The 22400-nt window shown below is 40.2% G+C and overlaps 1 protein-coding gene across 9 annotated transcripts in view; it reads right to left on the bottom strand.

The window, feature by feature from the left end:
• The window catches only part of sox6 (SRY-box transcription factor 6), a 179372-nt gene that overhangs the window by 141441 nt on the left and 15531 nt on the right, over nt 1-22400 (bottom strand). For all 9 annotated transcript variants that reach the window (XM_073858798.1, XM_073858797.1, XM_073858800.1 and 6 more), the window contains exon 3: nt 12068-12138. The gene's annotated coding sequence lies outside the window, so the exon portion shown is untranslated. The remainder of the gene's footprint in view (nt 1-12067; nt 12139-22400) is intronic.

Here is a 22400-nt window from a genome sequence, read left to right as displayed (position 1 = left end):
AACAGACAAAACCACCAACACATCCTTGACCGTCCCTGAAACATTTACCGAATTAAAGAACAAAGATGTAACAATCCCCACAGCTCCACTAATAGCTTTTCATCCATCTTTTCAAAGAAAAAGACATTTGTCATTAGCGTACATGGTTCCCGTTGTAGATAATATGTTATCGTATGACAGTGGTTCCTGGGCGCTGCTCCTCCCAAAGCTTTGCTGAAAGCAGTATGCGGTGGTCCAGCTGTGGGCCATGTGTGGCGGGGCCACAACGGCTTTTAGGAGCTGGACCACAGGGGCCCACATGGGGACAGCTGTGAGCCAATGTCGGTCCTCGCATCCAACGGGGAGGCGGGAGGATGTGGTCATGAAATCACCACGCGCCGAGGCTGTTCAAAAAGTCTAACGCCGCAAATTCGGGAGCACGAAAAAGGTTTTCCGTTAATGTTCTCTGTCTTTACCAGCCATTCATGTATGTCTTGTAAAGTTGAGTGTGTGTGTGTCTTGTTAAATAAACTGTTATGCAAACGGCAATGTAAAGAACACAATGTGGCAGTTTCAGACTATTATAATTACGGCCCAATCCAAATCACTCACTTATACGCATCAATCACAATAATTCTTGTTACACTACAAACTACCATCTCACTTTTTGTCCCCCCTGGAGTGACGACTGCCGATCATGCATTTCCAGAGCTGTATTTTTATTTTTAAAAATGCAATACTGCAGAAGCAAAATTCATCAAGTGCTGAAACTAATTAGCAATTTCTCTCATGCACTAACACCCCCCACACTTCCTCACATCATCATCATCATCATCATAAATAAGAGACACATCAGAGTCAAAAGACATCCAGTATTTTGCCTCCTAAATGTTTTCGCTTTCAGTGACATGGGTGTAATTCGGCCCATGTTTCTCTCTCTCAAGTTGTGCTGCACTTGACGCCTAGAGACAAAGCAACTGAGAGAATGGAAACGGTGAGATCAGAGAACCCCAAGGACACTGCGCCTTTCAGGCCGGCCAGCACTTAGCGGGCCAGAGGGCCCATAAGACCCAGCGAGACATTTCACACAGTCAGGTGTCTGGGGATGTCGGGGCGATGGGAGGGGAGAGTTTTCGGCCATGGGCGCTCTGCTCGCATAATACCCAACGCTACCACAGCGGTGACAACCCGAGAAAACAACAGTAAAAACGCAACAGAGGCAATCAAGCGTGTCTCCTCACCATTTCGAGGGAGTGTTAAAAAACACACACTCTCGCACACCCTCCTCTCACGCTATCGCTCACCAACTCTTTATTTGGGGGGCAGCAAGAAGACAGTTAAAACACACGCGCGCTGACAGCATCTGTCTCTTTCGGATTTCGTGCTCCGAGCAAAGAGGGAAGGTTTGATTTAATTGTGCTTTGAATGCGATATCTGTTTATTCTGCTTTAATAAAACATGCCGAATGAGGCGGAGTAAAAAATATACATATAAAACATTCATTTGGTTTGTCTACATACAGCAGAATAACTGATTAAAGTATATAATGATATACAGACTTTTCCTATAAAAGACTTCTGACGGGGATCGGTTCTACACTTGGGTGAATCTCATGAAAACATGTCCAGATCACATTTCACCACAGAAAATCAAAAAGCAAAAAATAGAAAGTATTTCTAGAACTGTTTTTTTATTAAAGGAAGTACAATTAAAAATCTACAAATCCTTTAACATGTTTTTCAAAATTAAAGTAATGCAAATTGGATTGTTTGGTTTGGATTCATTAGATTATTTTATTATCATCAGCATCATCAGACTATTTTCATGACTTAAAGGATTAGTTCATTTTCTTAAAAAAAAAACAAGATAATTTACTCACCACCATGTCATCCAAAATGTTGATGTGTTTCTTTGTTCAGTCGAGAAGAAATTATGTTTTTTGAGGAAAACATTCCAGGATTTTTCCATTTTAATGGACCCCAACACTTAACAGTTTTAATGCAGTTTAAAATTGCAGTTTTAAAGGACTCTAAACGATCTCAAACGAGGCATAAGGGTCTTATCTAGTGAAATGACTGTAATTTTTGCAAGAAAAAAAATGCACTTTTAAACCACAACTTCTCTTCTTCCTCTGGTCCTGTGACGTGCCAGCGCAACCTCACGTAATACATCATCACGTCAAGAGGTCACGGATGACGTAAGCGAAACTAAGCCCCAGTGTTTACAAGTGTGGAGGAAGAGGACTGTTCCGACGTTGTTGTATGTCGAATGATACTAATTAATGTCTTTGTGTCAGTTTATTGTTTAAAATGGTCCACAAATGTGCGTTTTTATATATGTAACACGTGACCTTTACAAGGCATTACGCAATAACATGAGATCGCGCAGGACCGGAGGAAGACGAGAAGTTGTGGTTTAAAAGTGCATATTTTTTATTTTTTCTTGTCAAAAATGACAATCGTTCCGCTAGACAAGACCCCCACGCCTCGCCTGGGACCGTCCAGAGCCCCCCGAAACTGCAATTTTAAACCGCATCAAAACTGCTAAGTGCTGGGGTCCATTAAAGTCCATTAAAATCAGAAAAATCCAGGAATGTTTTCCTCAAAAAACATCATTTATTTTCGACTGAACAAAGAAAGACATCAACATTTTGGATGACATGGTGGTGAGTAAATTATCTGGATTTTTTTAAAGAAAATGGACTAATCCTTTAATACAGTTCATATTTAATGTGTATCGCTGTCATTAAAAAGGTCACAGTGCAACTTTCTATTCTAAAACAGGCTTAAGTTTTCTTATATATTTTTTCATTATTGATGTCTTAGAGCAAACATTGCTCTCTTTATATCTAAATCAGTCTTTCTCTCTCCCCAAAAAACTCATGTAAATCCAGTGTGTGGGGATTTACTATAGGCGTGGTGTAAAGCTTAGGAAAAAAATGAGTCACACTGTATTGTCATAGCGTATCTAAAAGAAATAAATAAACAGAGTAAAACAAGACTTAAATTTAGAAGGGCAATGGATCATTGAATGAAAAACAGCGAAGATCAACATCAGCGTTGAAAGTCGTGCGCCTTTTTCTCGAAAGAGCCCGAGACCTGCCAAAAACCGCTTCTGCCCGAGCGAAGTCTCCCACCATCTGCAACAAATGTGCTCCATTAAAACAGTACCATATGGACAACAAGCCCTCACTATTAACACGGCTTCTGTACGGCCCCCCTCGCTAACGCGGCGCACATTTCAAACTTTCAGTCAAATTGACTGGCTGAATTAATGAAGTGCCGTGAATGCTGGGTGGGCTCGTGCACGGAGAAGGAGATCTTAGGGATTCTGTGGCTGAACTTCTCCGACATTTCATCAATGGGGATGGGGTGGACAGGGAGAGTTGGAGCGCTTTATTTGGGACGACAGGAAAGAAGACATTTACAGTAGATACATCTTTATATGCCGATTTGAGAAAAAAGGCCACAAACCGACTTTAATAGCAAACATCTTGAGGTTACCGAATTAGAATTGCTTAAGAACTAAAGAACCCACAACGTGTATCATTTATTCCATGAAGATGACCGCGTCTTCCTCCAGAAGTCAAGATGGCACTGATTAAACCTTGAGGGTGTGGGATGTGATAATGCGATGTTGCGGCAGAGCAGCGGCGACGCTCCTCCTCAACGAATCAGAGTCATCGTGACCCCACCCGCGCACAATGAAGCTTTTCTAAGGCGCATGACATTATTATTTGGTAGTTATTTTTCTCTTGCTGGAAAACAGACACACACATGTCGGGCACACACCAAATCAATTAGTCCATTGTGGCTTTAACCCGACCCGTAGGTTCACTGCATTTCTGTTTGTTTATTTTCCCCCTGTCAAAAGGCCTGAAACGCTGTTCATAATTAGAGAGTGGAAAAAAGCGATATTTTTCTTCAGCGTGCCGCTCGCTGACAGGTATTAGCAGAAAATGCACGGCACAAAAACACATTCTGCGCATTTCCTCATTTAATCAACCGTTCCTGGGCGAATAACAGATATTTTCGTGTTTAGAAATCACTGTAACAAGGCTGTGCCCTCTTGCATGGCAAACAGGGGTTAAATGAAATGATGAAATGTGCCAATAATAACAACCCGGGGTGTCATGTGATCTTCAGCGCTGACTGGCCTGCACCCGAGCGCTCAATAAAAGCACACTGTACCGGGGTGAATGTCAATAGAGAAGGTTCAATTGAGGATGTAATAGGGACTTTAGGCTTTTGTGTCAAGCACATACAAATATTCAGCCTTGGCCGAGCTTAGTCGCATAAGCTCTGCTTTCAATTCTCTCATGTTAAACACAGCAATAAATTATCTTTTTTTAATATGAACTCATATGAGTCATTCAGAAAATATGTAATATTGGATGAACTGTGCGTGTATGCAGTTTAGAAATATTAATGACACTGATACGTATTGCCAGTTGAGTTGAATTGAATTGAATGGCAGGGCATGGTGCTAACAACACCAAGGTCATGGGTTCAATTCCCAGGGGACACACACACTAATAAGTCGGGCATCTACTAAATTCGTAAATTTAAATGTAATACACAGCAGACCTCTCAGACAAGAAAAGAAACCAGTGCTTAAATAGCAAATGCACTATATTTTGTGAACTAACTGATGACAGTCTAATTAAATTAACATTTTATCCCCACTCATCTGAGCCACAAAAGGTGTGAAAAGGTTTTGACAGTGCTGGGAACGCCGGGGAAAGAAAACCCTCCATCCATAAATCTGCAAACGTCTCATGGGTGTCCTCCTGTCGCACACATGCACACACCTCCGATAAACATTACAAAAGAAGATATGACAGAAATGTGCTTCCCCAACCTATCGACTGAATACACTCACTACAAAAAGCACCTTAAATCTCAACTACTGTATAGCTTGCACCCCCCTCCCCGAACGACAAATGATGAGTAGTGAATTAATTTGTGTGAAGCAGCTCAACATTAAGAAGGTGTGTTGAAAGGTGTCTGCTCATGTTTCGAATTAAACGCACTGCTGGTCAGCATTAGCACCTAGATGCCCGTCGAGGCTGCGCGCCTGCCTCTGACACTTAGCGGAGAGAGAGAGAGAGAGAGAAACTGGATTTGCCTGTTCACACTGGAATAATTAGAACATGTCAGGAAGAATTAATTTCCTCATTTTTCAAAAGGATACACAGAAATTACCATGTTATTATATGACAGGGTCCCTGGGAGGATTGTATTAAATTTGATTTCCAGCGCAGCCCACACAACAAATTAAAGTCATAAATAAGATGGAAAGAAGCGGGGCACAGAGCATATGTTTATGGCAATGAGTGAAGCCAGGGGAGCAGAAAGAACTATCTTCATTTCATTTTATTTAAATCAGGCCGACACTCTATGTCTGAATGACAGCGTCTGCTAATGAGGGCTCAGGGTCTCCTTTATATTAGCAAAGAGAAACAGCCACTTAGTGGGTTAGACATCGTGCACCTTTCCTCTACAACTCAACCAGCTGAGCATCTGCCTCCCTAATGGACACATTACCGTGTGCTTACAAACTTACAAGCCCTGCAGAAAGGTGAGGTCTCTCTTAACTTACATCTGCGTAACAAATCAATTAAGGCTGCTCCTTGTTTCGCAGACTCCGCCGTAGATGTTTTTATTTTCGCCACTTTGGACTCAATCCGTAAAAGTTAAGTAAAAGAGTCAGATGTTCGCAGTTCATTTCACATTAATTTAAACGTCACATTATGTTGAAGCCATTATTTGTTGTTTCCTACGTGTTTAAAGGAACAATTTGCATCTGCCTGGAGAAAAATAAAATCTCATATTTACTCGTATGCAGGCTTTGACCTAAACTCAACTATAAATCCACACTATTCCTAATATTTCATAGGTATGCTTTTTGCTTTTTTTCTTAAATACTTTAAGATAAATGAGATCATTTTGAACTAGAAACGGCTATTTTACCAATTATGCATAGTTTAAAGGGACACTCCACTTTTTTAAAAACATATGCTTATTTCCAGCTCCCCTAGAGTTAAACATTTGATTTTTACCGTTTTTGAATCCATTCAGCTGATTTCCGGGTCTGGTGGTACCACTGTTAGCATAGCTTAGCATAATCCATTGAATCTGATTAGACGATTAGCATCGCGCTCAAAAATAACCAAATATTAATATTAAATAGGATATTTTTCCTATTTAAAACTTGACTCTTCTGTAGTTACATTGTGTACTAAGACAGACGTAAAATTAAAAGTTGCGATTTTCTAGGCAGATATGGCTAGGAACTGTACTCTAATTCCGGCGTAATAATCAAGGACAGGAGGCGCAATGATAAAATGCAGTGCCTGAAAATAGTCTCCTGCTATTTAAAGTTATCAAGGGGACTATTTTCAGGCACTGCGTGATATCATTGCACCTACTGCAGCCATGATACGGCAGCAAAGTCCTTGATTATTACGCCAGAATGAGAGTTACAAAATAAATCATTAAACTTTTAATTTTCCGTAGGCCTTAGTACACGATGGGTCTACAGAAGGGTCAAGTTTTAAATCAGAAAAATATCGAAACTTTGGTTGTTTGTTAGCACAATGCTAGTGGTCTTATCGGATACAATGGATTATGCTAGGCTATGCTAAAAGTGGTACCGCCAGACCCGGAAATCAGCTGAATGGATTCCAAAACAGTAAAAATCTATGTTTTACTCTAGAGGAGCTGGAAAATGAGCGTATTTTCCAAAAAAAGTGGAGTGTCCCTTTAATGAATAGTTTTGAGCATTATTACTTGTGTCTTTGAGTATTATTACTTATATTTTTGCACAGACCTAGATTGTAGTTGTTGAGAATTTAAAAAAAAAGTGTGTGTGTATACACAAGTAATTTAAATGTAACATATTATTCTTTCCTGTAACACCCTCTTTCCCAAATAACATAACATTAAAGTTTAACAATTGTGTGCTAAAACTGAACTGCTAAAATGCACCAATTTCTGCTCTCCCCTCTTTGGAGTAGTGTTGAGGAAAAGGTGCTGTAAATCCTTTCTCAGTTAAGTCGTATTAGTTTATTACAATCGTGCCGTGGAGGCAGTAGAATATAGACAGAAAGAAACTCTTTGGGAATGGGCATCATTAGAGCCAAGCGTTCCCCTGGGCCCCACAAACTTTAAATAATTTGCAAATCAATTAACTGGCAACTCTCAACATAACAAGGATTTCACACCCCAGGGTCAGGGCACATTATCAGCTCCAGAGGATTCATGGCATTTTGGGAGAAAAGTTCATGGTTGAAATCATTAATTCATTTAACAGGACTTTTGGTTATGCATTACTTTCTCCACCTCTGGAAGCCAGGAGATTAATAACATGTTCCTGAGTCTCTGGCCATATATAGCCAACAGGAGAAACACCTTTTTCGTTTGTTGCATGGGAGTGGTCTTTACCCTAAGATGATGTAACACTGCCAGGTCTATAGGTGTAAGCTATTTAAGATGTCACTCTATATAACCTAAATTGTTTACTATTTATCAAATATCAATAATGAGTCATCACAGCCAAAAAGAACAACTAATGGACACTCACCTAAAGGATTATTAGGAACACCTGTTCAATTTCTCATTAATGCAATGGTGTAATGGTGTGGGGGATGTTTTTTGCACACCTTAGGCCCCTTAGTGCAAATTGGGCATCGTTTAAATGCCACGGCCTACCTGAGCATTGTTTCTGAACATTTCCATCCCTTTATGACCACCATATACCCATCCTCTGATGGCTACTTCCAGCAGGATAATGCACCATGTCACAAAGCTCAAATAATTTTTAAAATTGGTTTCTTGAACATGACAATAAGTTCACTTTACTGAAATGGCCCCCACAGTCACCAGATCTCAACCCAAGAGCATCTTTGGAATGTGGTGGAATGGGAGCTTCGTGCCCTGGATGTGCATTCCATAAATCTCCATCAACTGCAAGATGCTATCCTATCAATATGGGCCAACATTTCTAAAGAATGCTTTCAGCACCTTGTTGAATCAATGCCATGTAGAATTAAAGCAGTTCTGAAGGCGAAAGACACAGTATTAGTATGGTGTTCCTACTAATCCTTTAGGTGAGTGTATATAGTATATACTGGCTTTGGCATTTCTATCACAATATCACAAAACTCCCTGCAGTTCCAGTATGAACCACCTGGTGTTCGTGACCCCTGCTCAAAATGATTTCCAGTTCAAATCTTGTAGATTATACTCGTTCCAAAAGTGTATCTCAGACCCTGTAAGGTCTTGGAGACTGAGAGGACACACCTGTAGACATGCCGTCACTCAAAAGTAATCTTATAATGAAAAAAATAATTGATCATGTGCTGTAAATGCATTGCATGTGTTAAGACCTAAGAACATCTTTTCATAATAATAATTTAATTTTCAACAATTTAATCTTATATTAATTCACTGTGATGAAATGTTATGTTCCACAGGGCCTATTGGAGAGAGAACATGGAATTTTTGACAGGCCTGATGAAATTAAAATGCCGATCCCTATTGAACGGAAAGTACGACAAAAATCACGCAAAGGGCCGGTGAAAAACTGTAGCTGGAGAGGGCCTGTTAATAGATGGGAAAATAACCACTCAAAGGTTATTCATTTTCATTAGGGCTCCAGGAGAGCTGTTTATTTAATTTTTTTACAGAAAATCATTCCTGGAGCCACGGGCCCCGCAGAGACATCAACAGCGCGACGCGCTAAATGCAAAATGAAAGAAGGCTCCGGCAGCTTTATTAGATGAATGGCACACACTGATAAAGAGTGTATTCTGCCTGTTCAAACAGATGCCGTTGTTTCAACCTCAGGTGTTTCCAGATGACTTCGCACAAGAGTGATTAAGCGGCGGGCGCGTGCAGGCCACACGCTCGCCCGAATTATTTACTGCCTCATTTTGTGATTAATTAAACATGGAGATTGAAGTTGCAAAGGAATATAGATTAATGAGTGTGTTAGGACTCGTAGGTCTGGTGAGCATTTGGGGAGGGATGTCAAGCGAGTCCGGGTCTTCTCTTGGCATCATATTCAAACTATGTGAAATGAAGGCGACATTGGGTTGGAATCAACAGGGCTTGTAGATAGTGATTTTTAACACATGTTGACAGCGCTCGCTCTCTCTCTCGCTCTCTCTCTCTCTCTCTCTCAGTTAACATTAGTGGTTTTACTGTAACTAGATCCTTACATTATTTGTTAGAGTTAGATTAAGAATTTATTGATAAAACAAAAACATATACACAGGGGTGCAAATAAATTTTTTAACCTGGAGATGTTGCTTGGTGCTCACACTATTAAAAAATCTAATTATGAGCAATAACACAAATAAATACAATAGAACAAACATACAAATGAAATAAACAGTGCTGTTTATGTTTTCAGGTTGGTCTGTAGATTTCAGGTACAGTACAAAAACTAAATAAAGTAATCAGATAATACTGCATAGTCTTTACTGTGTAAACTGGATTAATCCTTATTAAAGTTACAAACGTTATTTAGTCAAGACAAGAAAATTATGATTTTCTTTGTCTGTTGTTTGATTAACATTAAAAACAGCATCAGGTTTATACTCTAAAAATGGGTGTACTGTCACTTTAAATGCATAAACCCAAAACATTGTTACACACGCATTTTATTTCTCAACTACTTATATTTATTTAATGTGTAAATACTTTTACTAGGCTACTATAATAAAGGCATTTTGAGATAATTTTGTGTTAAAATGTCCGTTCAAGTGCAAGAAAACAAACTCAGTCTTACCATTTGCTTGTAAATTAAGCTGTCTGAAGCCATGAAATGCAGATTGTGCTCGCGCTTGAGGCGCAAACAAAACTTATCAAACAACTCATGGGTAAGGAGACTGCATGAGATCTGTTTCGCGTCTTGTTGTGATTTAATATTTAAATTGGCCAATCGGGCCAGTGACTGTTGCATCTGCTAACAACACATTAATTTTAATAGGTTTGTAATAATTATCTTACCAATTATGCACTAACAAAATTCCAGCAGCGTTGGTACGCAAAAGCGCCTTTTACAGCAGTGTTTGGTGCGCATTTTTATTTTAATCGCGCATGCGCACCTGCGCATCAGTTATGTGCACCCCTGCATATACAACACTATTCCAGTAGCTCGCTTGGTGAAGAGTCACATTGCCAACAAAAGGTCATGGGTTCGATCCCAGGATGAAACTTACAACTTGAATGAAATGTAACTTGGATGTCAAATGCATAAAATCTAATATAATGTAAAATATTAATACTATTGTATGTAATTACTATTGTTTGTATTTACCAAACGAAAAATTCTTCGGCATAAACGTTCATTCCCTCACCCACCCACATACACACGCTTGTAAACACTCACACAAAGCCAATCTGATGTACAGTACAAGGCTTACACTGTTACTCTCAGCGTTGGAACAGGGCCAGCGCATAGGCCTGATGTTTACTGTTCTAACTCAAGTGGTCCTTTTACCTTCATTCAGCTTAACAATCAGCGTTTCATTCCCTAAATAGAGACCCGACCCTGTGACATATCAATGTTAATATCTATGTTCACAGGACACGAAACCAGACAGGCCGCAGCTGTTCCACGGCGGTGCTTGTACACAACTTTCGTAGAACATGTAACCTCATCCTAAATGCTAAGACTAGCGTTACCGTAACAGGAACCAGCCACGGCACTCCATGGCAGAAACGACTGGAGAAAACGTACAATATTTTAAATGTCAAGTGTTAAGATTATTAAACAAAATCCTCTAAAAGATCTATTTAAAAAACACCCACGAGAAGTAAAAAGGGACGCAAACGTGCAGTATCAAATTTTGTCACTACACAATTTTCCAATAATATCATAGCACATGATCTTCCTCCGTGCCGGCTCCCGTTGCAGCCTATTTCAGGCTGACGGGAATTTTCAGAGTCTCCCGAATGACAAGCCAACAGGCAGACAAAGGCTGTAATCACTCCTGGCCCCTTTGTTATTTCCCCATTCATTCCCTCACTGATCGGCCTCTCCTTCCTTCGACATCCATTCAGCGCGGACTTAACACGCCGGCGACACGCACTACAACTGCAGCTAAAATACAAGAGCCCGGGCCGGTGTAATAGGGCGTATTGATCTGAGATGAAGGCGATGTTTGACTTAAAATCGCAGGGATAAAGCCGTCGCATTAGCACGTGGCCTTGAACTTTGAGCAAGAATATGCCGTTCTCACCGGCCTAATTATGCAGGGCCAACAGTGGGGCTTTCAGCGTGTTAATATAACTCTGTCCTGCACCTCATATCGAAGTGACATTTGAAAAAAGATTAATATGAACTTAACTTTCAGGAGGCTTGTTTGCTTAACATTACCAGGAGTAACAGATTTGCCAGATACGATCTTTATTACTACGGTGGAAACTCGCATTTAAGACATATTGTGGCAGCCGTATATTGCCGACTGTTTACTAAGACCCTGTCTGTGTTTCTTTTAAAGGGGTTCTTTCTTCATTCCTCTGAATGCTCTTATTGAGGCCGACTGGCAGCCAGAAAGTACCAATAACATAGTTGGTATTAGCATAAAGAATAGATTCACTCTATACGCACCGATGAAAGTGTACGTGTTTGAGTGGAACGCAGCGGTAGGTGCTAACAGGGGCGAAACAGACTTGACTGCTTTTAACTTTTCGAGTAAAACGAAATCCAAAGGCTACAATCATCATTTCTGGATGCGTTTAATGTTTAATATGTAGCATTTTACATAAATGTGAGAAATATCGTGGATGCCATTGGTTTGGAGGAGAAGTGTGACAAACTATAAGGGAAGCGTTTAATCGAAGTCATACATCAGTGCTGGAGGGTATTCGAGTAGCAAACTAAATTCTACAAAAGTGAAAAACACATTCATTTACATTCGTTTGCTTAAGATCACCCTTTCCTGTGTTGGCGAATCATGTATGGCAGTTCAGAATCATGCTAGGCAGACATTAAGAAGCAATGAAGACATTTTTTTTCATGCACATGTTCGTGCAGCACTGATACAAAAGACATAGACTGTAAAAAGTGTACTTACGTAAACAGAAAGACTTTATCCCCAGCTCCCAAAGATCACTGGTGAGTTGATTTTGAATTCATGAAAATTACCTACAACACAACAAAGAGAAAATGCTGTGAGGGTTCAGCTTTCTTTATCATTTGTCATTTTTTAAGGGTAAGTGTGTGTGCGAGAGAGAGAGAAAGAGAGAGAGGTTGTCAGACCAGAAAAGATACAGTGCTGGCAGGCAGTCAAAGGCCCAGCAGATGAAGTTAAACAGTTGTAATGCGGTATGGCCTCTAGTTACTCAATCCTAGACAATGTTTAGAGTCCACTTCTCTAATACCTCATTAATCTGTCCATGCACTGTTTGATTCAACTAATAAATGGCTTTCATACAAAGCACTTGTTTTCTCTAATTCCTCTCACTGCCTCTATTACACTGAGGAGCACTAATGATTTATTTAGTTACATGCTCGGCTGGTTCTAGCAGGTCTTCTGAGGACCTCCAGAAACGGCGGCAAGGAAACGCAAACAAACAAGACCGAAATGCAGGCACACCCTGTTTACCATTATCCAACCATTATATGTGTAATCTCAAATTTCCTTCGCTCGACCTGAGGAAAAAGAGAGAGAGCACAAATCTCACTTATGTTCTTTTCTCCGCATTATTCTGTTTTTCACAACAAGCGGGAATCTCATTACTGGCTGATTTATGCAATTAGCCTGCTTCGGCATCACCAATTAAACAAGGACACTGGGGTTTGAGGTCACGGCTAATTGATCCGAGCTGAGACCACCGAAATCTGCCATACGAGCGACCACGTCAACCGCACAGACCGAGTAAATGGATGCGTGGGAGGGTGTGTTAATAGAATAAACTGCGAGATCTTTGGTCTCCAATGGATGAACCTCGAAGCTGAGGGTGACAATGGGAGAAAGCAGGCAGGAGGTCTGACCCGTGTGTGAATGGAAAGCTGTTGTCATCTTAATAGCACCTTTGAGCTGACAGTCTATTCCACGTTCTCAAAGGACCTGCCTGTGTCTCCACACTGTGTCAATGTTCTCACCGCACACCCACAAAGTGTGTACTTGTGTGTCTGTGTGTGTGCGCGCATACGCACACGGACTCGCTCACACACTCTCGGCGGAGCAAACCCCTGACAGGGGTGGTAATTCTATAAACGCTTTTCTTTTTGTGAACCATATTACGGTTGACTAATTTCTGTTGTGCTTTAATAAACAGGGGGCTATTTTAATTGCAGAGGGTAAAAATGAAAAGGAATCTGAAATTATAATTTGATGCTAATTGAGAAAAACGATGAAAGTAACAAGCCGGCGAACAAGAAATCGGCACCATATTCAAGCCTTTAAAGCTAAAAAAAAAAACTTTGATTTGAATAATAAGACAATGATATTGGAAATAATTAAAGCAATGCAATAATGCCTGGCCTGCAATATAAATGACCGTGACAGGCCACTGTAGAGGCGCAAGGGCTCATTTACCAAGCCGAATTACTGTAAGCAGGCAAGCAGGACTTCACTCCCTTTCTAATTGGGCGATCATGAATTCATTAAAGCGAATTCCAATCAGCACCAGTCTGTTTTTATTAGTCACCCAACAGTTTTATTACTGATTCATTGTGTCCGCAATTACCACTGCGGCTTTTAACACGCACAGCCCTGCTTTTCTCTCGCTCTTGACAAGAAAGAAAGAAAGAAAGAAAGAACAGATGAGTAGTACGAGTAGTACTGTATGAGCAGTTGAGCAAAGCCAAGCTTCTTGGCAAATAATACTAGATAAAATGCTAATGCCCATTAAACCCCATAAGGACCAATCGAGGAGCTCCCAAAAATGAATGACAGGTCTTCCTGTGAAATCAACCTTTGGTCATATTCCTCACTCCAACAGATTAGGAATTGAGTTCTTGAATGAAAACAGTGCTGAATATTTCATAGGGGTTAAGTGGGATGTTTAACGCTAGTGCTGGGCAAGCCAATCCATCGACCATGACAGTGACTCCAGCTATTCCCTCCAACGAACACACTACCTCAAACTGACTCCAGCAACACAAGCCAATGGACACACAAACGCACACACACATGAAATAAGAGCTTAATCTAATGCTCCAAAAAATGAAGGTCCAAGTCCATAGATTTTACTGTCTGCCTCATTCCACGATTCAAACGCCAGTACATACACATTACAGAAGCATGTGGCTGGTCGTCATATTTGAGTTTATTATTTGCCAATAAAATGTATTCTTTGCATTTCGCCCAAAGAGAAAAATTCAAGAGAGTCTTTCAGAAATGTTAAATTCCAGGCATGTGTTCACCTTAGTTTCACAATGATTCCTGTTCAGCGCTGTGTCCCTGACAGCATATCACGGCGGCTGGGAATCGGAGACTGACCTCCAAAGTAACGTCCTACCAGAACCGTGGACACTCGATTAACGCGAGCAGCTTGCTTTAAATTTATTTGCAAAAGAGGAAGAAATACACTAGCGCGCTTTACATAATACACTGTAAATGTGTGTTGATAAGAGAGAGACCCAAATGTAAGTGCAAAGTGGTTCGCGCGCGGGTCAAACATAGATGAAATCCTTCATTTTCCACCGTGAACATGTTGTACTCCCGGTGCTCCGCGGAACGCTTTCATTTACATCAACTTCAGATTTCTTCTGATCCAGCAAACGGCAGAAAAAAATCACTTTAAATGTACCATTTCCTCCATTACTCTTCCCTGGTCCAGAACATGTTAAGAGGGGATTTAGGGGAAGTAGTTATTGGGACAAAAGAGGCAATATCCCCCATCAGCAGGACGGACTCTCCTACCTGGTGGAGGACAGTTATCTCTATACTAACAGCAGGACCACTGCCGGGGTCTGGAAAAAAGGCAGAGGGGGGTAAAATATGGCAGAACGGAACCTAAAATACAGGCCACTCACACTTAGCTTTAGGGGGAAGAGCGAAAGAGGCGAGGCGAGGCGGTGTTTTATGAAAACCTTCATGCCTGCTTATTTTCGAATTCAATATTCGGCCTGACAAAAATCAACCAGTGCACACGCATAGCAGACAGACCTTTGGGTGGTAAAGCATAAAGATACTTAGATTTTAAGAAAGTAGGCTTAAAATGAAAGCAAAATGGATTAATATGATTACTAAATTGCTATGATGTCATTAGATACAGTAAATATACTGTTTACTCAGATAGACAGACGAACAAATAAATATACATACTATTATATTGTAAAGTAAATTTGACATATGAGAGGTTCAGATGTAATACCCTGGGTGTGTCTGACATGTTTTCTTGTAAATTTGCATTTTTTAGGTTTAGTAATTTCACTTCAATGGCAATGAATAGGCTATTAGTCAGTTATTGAAATGCCTTATTTTCAGAAATGTCACTTTAGGCATTTCATTGGTATTTAACAAATTTGACTGTTTTCACTATAAAACCCTCTACATTGTAAAAAGACATGCGGTAGTAAACAGTTTAAACCCAAGTTTAAATGTAAAACACGGTCGTTTTGTGCACCGTCATTCATCCAATTCATCTTCCATTCACTCAGAATAAAAATTGGCGTGGCGTTTAGTGAATTCTGGCACCAAAACAGTTTTCTAAATGGCCTGAGGCTCAATATCATGATATCATCTTTGATAGGGGTGATGTTAAAAAGACACTCCACTTTTTTTCAAAATATGCTCATTTTCCAGCTCCCCTAGAGTGAAACATTTAATTTTTACCGTTTTGAAATCCATTCAGCTGATCTCCGGTTCTGGCGCTAGCACTTTTAGCATAGCTTAGCATAATCCATTGAATCAGATTAGACCATTAGCATTGTGCCTAAAAAAAGAGTTTCAATATTTTGCAGGAGGCGCAATGATTATTATTATGCAGCAGAAAATAGTCCCCTTAGTAGCTTTCAATAACAGGGGACTATTTTCGGGCACTACGTAATATCATTTCGCCTCCTGCAGCCATGTTACGGCAGCAAAGTCCTTTATTATTAAGCCAAAATGAGAGTCTATAGTTCCTAGCCAGATCTGCCTAGAAAATAACTTTTAATTATCCGTCGGCTTTAGTACACAATGTAACTACTGAAGAGTCAAGTTTTAAATATGAAAAATATTAAAACTCTTTAGTTATTTTTTAGCGCAATGCTAATGGTCTAATCAGATTCAATGCATCATGCCAAGCCATGCCAAAAGTGGCACCGCCAGACCCGAAGACCAGCCGAATGGACCCCAAAACTGCAAAAATCAAATGTCCAACTCCAGGGGAGCTGGAAAATGAGTATATTTTTAAAAAAAGTGTGGTGTCCCTTTAAGCGGCTTTTGCATCTGAGGCTGAGCTCCTTATATATTGCTACATAAATACATGTTATGTGTAGTGACATCACAAACGAACTCGTCTAAAAATAAATACAAAAATCCCAAAAAATAAGATATCCAAATTAAAAGTCCACTTACAATGTAGATTAAAAATGTATTTATCTATTTATTTTAATTTCTGGGTTACTTAAAGAAGTCCAAGCTGCGTGTGAACCTGTGAAGAGCAATTATTTTCATGGGCAAATGAACGCAAAATGCATCGCTAGGTTGCATATGCGATCATCGCCCGTCAACTGAAGGCCAATAATGTTTCAAAAATAAGGAGCATGCAGAAATGCACAAGAGTAGTAAGCTAGAAAGAGCAGCTGAACAAAAAACGAGCAACGTTCTTTCACTGGAATAATAAAGACGTGTCCAATTTCATTGATCGCCCTCTTTGAAATCTGCCATTCGCCCACAAAAAAGCACATGCTTAGGCTAAGTGGGCCTTCTTAGAGTCGAGGGTTTACTGTTGTATTTATAAAGCATATTTCACTATTCCCATCTTGGGGAAAGAGGGTGTTGATTTTAAATCAAACATCTCTCTTTAGACTTGCAGACAGCTCCTCGACCAAGGCAGACTTTTATGTTCTACACTGCAGATACATTATGTGTGATTTACCTTCTGTGAAATAACAACAGTGAAGCGCCGTATTAGGGGAAGAAAAGCTGACCAGCCACTACAAGGCCTCAAATTCAGCCCGAGAGGAATTCCAGTCGAATAAAATATAGCACAGATTCTCTTTGATACGCACTATACTCCGGTACACGATTAAAATACGGCAGACCAAAAGAGCAGGGCCTTGTCTTTTTTGTCACTGATTCAGAATCCGAGCTTATTCCCTAGCTGCGACGCGAGGCACTTTTTCTTTCTTATTCCATATTTATCCGCCCCCTACTATTGAGTTGGTTTATGGAAACAAGCCTGGTTCTCTCTCAGGTAATGTGTTTATTCTCCCGGTCTCATCTTCTAGTTTACGGGGGCTGCCTGCTGTACTGTCTCTCTCGCTCTCTTATCGCCCGTACTCTCACGGGGCATTTTAGCTGCTGAAATCCTGTTCACCACATACCGGTTTTAGAATCTGTGAAATGAGTGCAGAAGAAGCGTGGCCACAATGTCTGCCTGTGTTGCCAATGGACTCGAAAATGGGTCCGGGAGCTTTTTGTCCAGGGAATGCATAAATGGAAGTTTTTAACACCTCAAAGAAAGCCAATGCCTTTGTGTGGCCAGACGAGAGAGAGAGCCCTGGATCTCCTGAGGAGGCAGACATGCTCAGTGCTGCAGGACAAAGAACCTAAAGCTTAAAGCTGCGGGAACATACGTATACACACAAACGCTTCCCTCACACACGCTTTTATGGTACAATACGCACACATAACAAGAAACATATACACAGATAAAGGCACGAGGCGCGCACACACACAGGTCAAGGATGTGGAACAACACAGAATGATGTTGGAACGTTGTTGAATCGCCTCATGACCCGGCTGTGATGCTGCATCGCATAAAGACAAAACGTTAAGCTGAATTATGCAGATGCCATTCAAATCATACTAATAAAACACACACAGATGAAAGAAATAATGTGGCTGAAAACCAATGCATGAAAACGTTGATTGCCAGCATCCAGATTATCCCTTTTTGCAAATCATTTATTTTGTTTTCCCAAAAAGACAGGTTGTGCAGACAATCAAACAGCATATGCTTTGGCTGCTTACAATAAGCATTTAAATGCAAATATGTCTGATGCACAAAGAACCTGCAACTTCTGTCAGTGGTGACATAATCAACCTGCAATTGTTTCCTGACTCCGAGACATTTCAAGTGACAAGGTCTAAGCAGCGAGCATCTGTATTCAAATTACCGTGCTATTTAAGGCCTCGATCCGTACAGGGATATTTTTCTAACGGTAAGTCGTGCTGAAAGTCAATCATATGGTGAATTAAACCAGAATGGAAGCAATTGATCCAGAAAAGATCAGGTTACATCCAGGCGCACCGGTCGTGCGCAAATTATTTGTGTAGTTCCAGACGGAGGAGCGCGCGTGCGGCCCGTTTTTTAAATATTACATTTGCAATTGAATTCGCGGTTTGCATTCTTGATAAATGAACGATACACAATTGAAATAAGAAACATGGTCAAGAACACAAAAGAGAAAAATTAATCGTGCGCAGTGCACTCTTTTTGAAGGATAAAGGGAGCCTCGGGTAGGTACTGTACGCCAGAAAAGGCCTTGGTTCCCCAAGGATGAGTTTGTGTGGTATGTAAAATCTGAAAAGTATTTCAGGTCTCAATTTGAATAACAACAAAAAAAACAAAGTTACGACTCATCTGTACTTGCATACTTCACGCACAAGTTCATTTTTAATTCTTTTACCAGCACGCAGGGAGGAGCGCATTGTGCTCTAGGGTTTTGTCTGGTGGCTTCATGAAAATCCAGAAACATTCGTCTGTTTTCCCAGGCAGAGCAAAGGTATGAGCAAAAATAAAGATGCAACTATAAAACCCATAGTTGATTTTCTTTTATGCTTAAAGTTCAAGAGCATGCCCATAAATTCCTGCTGTAATTGTGTTTGGTACGATTCAATGGAGGATCCGTGCTAAAGAAGATAAAATAATTCACAATGCTTTTCTTTAATTTCTATTCTATTTTTATAACAAAAAATAGCAAAAAACTACAAGGTCCTACAGCAAGAATGCCATACGAGATCTTGTGTATATATCTCAAATGATTTCTGATTAAATATTTGGTGCAAAACCAGCAGTTGTAACTACTGCAAAAGTTTTTTTTTTTTAATCAACACACTATTATTCTCCATATGTTGGTGAATCTGTTAGCAGGTGAAAAGTAAATGATACATTTGAGAATTTTTCTGCAATCTAAATTTTCAAGAGAAGAAAATGATTTAAAAAATGGACACAAATCTCAGCTGACATGGCAGGGAGTGGCCTAAGATCTCTCTTCTTCTCTCTCTCTCTCTTATTTACTTTATGTACAGTACAGCTGCTCAAAGGCAAAGGATTAAAAAGAAGCATAGCACACGCAAAGCAGCTCCGCGGTTCCCTTCTTCCCCCTCTGAGAAAACAAATGTAGTGTTTGAGTCACTGATCAGTGTTGTAATTGAGTTTAACACTCCTTTTCTGACGGAAAAAAAGAGTCTTTGAAATGAGGAGGTCAAATTACCTCTCCAGTCAGGCAATAAATAAGTCAAACAAGGTAAAGGCTCTTGCCAGCATATTTTAGTGCAGAATTCAATTAGTGCAAAACAGGAGATGCGTGGTACTTCACTTAGCTATTAGATGCACGTCCCATCCTATGATGCTCTTACTCTGCGTAGGGCAATCAGATCGGAACGCACAGCTGATGGAGGACGCCTTAAAAAAAAAACACTCAATCTTAGCGATTGCAGGAAAAACTTTGAAAAAAAATTGATATAATCTAACATTGTTAGCAAGTCATTCAAATAGAAACACTAAACTAGCTCAAGATATAACGGAAGAGGGCACGGTTTTGGACAGACGTAATGTGTGGGAATATTTTTCCACTATGCAAGTTTTGCTCTTCTCATCTCCATTATGTGGCTGATGTATAGTGGCAGTTTCCATTGATTTCTGAACAGGAGAAAGGAAGCCCCATGACGCAAGTCATGGGACTTCAGAGCGGTTGGATAACGTATAGGACAAGGAAGTGAGTTGTGTGAACGCAAATGCATGGACACCGCAACACGCCCAACTGGTACAATGTTGCTTTTGTGACATAATGCTCTTAAAAAATAATCCAATTTTTCCTATCCTATGTATCCTGCAATAACAACTGACATCACGGTTTCAACCATATGCCCTGTGGCGCACGTTTTGCATTTTCTCAGCACGAAGGAGGGGGGTAAGGGAAACACTGTAAAACGGTTATTATATTTCAGATCATGCCCAGGGAACCTATTACAACATGACACGGACCACGTGAAACATCAGGAACCCTGAGAAACTCAACTTTAATTGTGCAAAGTCAAAGCTCATAACTTCACAACACACCGTTTAAGAGCCAACCAACCTTTTTAAGAGAAAAAAACGGAATATAATAAAGACAACATTTTTATCGCCGTTGGATTAGGGTGGTCCTTAATGTTCAACTCTCGCCCCCTAAATGTGTTAGGATATCAATAAAAACACACAGTGCCAATTTTTGAATTGTTCCTACAATATCTAGAGGTAGCTCAAAGCCTTTCAGGTCTACAGACAAAAATTTTTTTACTAGTAGCACAGTGGCCCCCAACTGAAAATTTTAGGGGCGCAACCAGAAAATGTAGGGGCACACACTAAATCAACATGCTTACCAAATATTCACATTTCTACTAATTTCCACTGAATTACTAATAAATACTTTAATGATGGATGCAGAAAGTACAATGTGCTGTTTTCAAATTCAGTGTCAAATCAAAAAAAGGTCAAATTTACTGGTCGCACATTCAGTGGCACACTCTCAAACTTTGGTGACAACATGTCACCATTTGGTGGCAGTCTGGAGCCCTGCCTTTGAATATTTCCGAAATCACATATTTTTGCAAAAACCGTACCATTTAAAAACGCACAAGACACATAAAACTTGCTTCTTGGATGGTAACATTCCAGTTATTTTAGTCTGTTATGATCCGAGGAACCATATAGCGTACTTGCTTCAGCTATTGTCTCAGTGTATATTGTCAATTGTGCTTCATTCACATGAAGCTTTCTTGCTTTGAAAGACATATCACAACTAAAACAGAAGTTTTAAGTGCATGGAGCATGGTCAAATAAGTCATGCTATCACAAAGTATCACATAATACGCGAATGTGTTAAACTTCAAAGGTCTTGAGCAACCTCTAAATATTAATTAATATTTAAAAAATGTAGGCTTTTTTTATTTATTTATTCAAACATATTGGTTAGGTGAGAGCATTTTAAAAGTTGAAAAACAAGGACCACCCTATTGCGGGTTCATGTTTATAGTATTTGTAAAATCTGTTTCTCTAATGCCTTATGAGAAACAGTCTTTCCCTGGAAGGTCTCTAAATGTGTGTCAAAAACAGGTGCCAGAACTCCAATGAGACGGGTCTCCCCCGGTGTCCACACACACACACACACACGCACTTGGCCGATGATAGCAACATGAGGTTAATATTATCGGCGCTGAAAACGCGACAGGTGGGTCAGATGAAAGGTCTCTGATTTTCTCTCGCCCATGAAACACATGGTTCATATTATTCTCCAGCAACACTGACAACGATCCAACGAAAATATCAGGACGCTTCCACCGGCACTACTGTTCGGCACAATATTTTCAAATGTATCTTAGATTACGCAGCAATGTAAATTTTCCCGGCCTACTGGGCTTCGACTGGTAAATTAGAAGGGAAGTAAAAACGTAAATGAATCAACATAGAGTATGGACGTGGAAAGGTGTTTAAGCCCGGGGGAACACAAAAGCAACGCATCACGAGCTAAAAGCATGAAAGGATCGAGCCCTCAGCTTAGTTGACTTGTGCACGTTCCACTCCAGTGTTTCAGCGATCGAGTGTGCCGTCGACTTGATTAGCACTCCTCTCTCATCCACATTCAGTCTTTCTCTAAATCACAAACAACACAAGGAAATCTGAGGGAATGTGGATGATTAGACCATAAAATTATCCATCACCTAAAACATCTGCATTTTACTCTGTATGTGTGCATGCTGGAAAAAATCCCATCTGTAAAAGTTTCTAAAATGTGGCCGCAAATGTTTGGAAGTGGGGGACTATGACTCTTTTCTAAAGTCTGTGAAAAGGCTGCAAGATAAGCAGCATTTACCCATGAATACAGACGGGGCTAAGCTTTTTTATGTATAGCTCGCCGAGCGCAAAACCATGCCCTGCTGAAATCAAAAAAAGCGCTAATAGTCAGGCTAGCCACTGTCATTCTAAGAAGGAAGTCGGTTGTGAAATTGTCAAATCGCCGTCTTTTTCACAGTGTACATTTTA

This window comes from Misgurnus anguillicaudatus, chromosome 21, assembly GCF_027580225.2.
Source record: "Misgurnus anguillicaudatus chromosome 21, ASM2758022v2, whole genome shotgun sequence".
Lineage (NCBI taxonomy): Eukaryota > Metazoa > Chordata > Actinopteri > Cypriniformes > Cobitidae > Misgurnus > Misgurnus anguillicaudatus.
The sequence above is the reverse complement of the archived record's forward strand: the minus strand, read 5'-3'. Positions and strand labels throughout refer to the sequence as shown.